The following is a 649-nucleotide window of genomic DNA, read 5'->3' as shown; positions in this document are numbered from 1 at the left end:
CAGCCCTTCACTTTCAGTCTGTATGTGTCCTCTGTTTTGAGGTGGGTCTCTTGTAGACAACATATATAGGGGTCTTGTTTTTGTATCCATTCAGCCAGTCTATGTCTTTTGGTTTGGGCATTCAACCCATTTACGTTTAAGGTAATTATTGATAAGTATGATCCCATTGCCATTTACTTTATTGTTTTGGGTTTGAGTTTATACACCGTTTTTGTGTTTCCTGTCTAGAGAATATCCTTTAGCATTTGTTGGAGAGCTGGTTTGGTGGTGCTGAATTCTCTCAGCTTTTGCTTGTCTGTGAAGCTTTTGATTTCTCCTTGATATTTGAATGAGATCCTTGCTGGGTACAGTAATCTTGGCTGTAGGTTATTTTCTTTCATCACTTTAAGTATGTCTTCCCATTCCCTCCTGGCCTGAAGAGTTTCTATTGAAAGATCAGCTGTTATCTTTATGGGAATCCCCTTGTGTGTTATTTGTTGTTTTTCCCTTGCTGCTTTTAATATTTGTTCTTTGTTAATTTGATTAATATGTGTCTTGGGGTGTTTTGCCTTGGGTTTATCCTGTTTGGGACTCTCTGGGTTTCTTGGACTTGGGTGATTATTTCCTTCCCCATTTTAGGGAAGTTTTCAACTATTATCTCCTCAAGTAT

This window comes from Bison bison, unplaced genomic scaffold, assembly GCF_000754665.1.
Source record: "Bison bison bison isolate TAMUID 2011002044 unplaced genomic scaffold, Bison_UMD1.0 scf7180017864303, whole genome shotgun sequence".
NCBI lineage: Eukaryota > Metazoa > Chordata > Mammalia > Artiodactyla > Bovidae > Bison > Bison bison.
Note: the sequence above shows the minus strand (reverse complement) of the source record.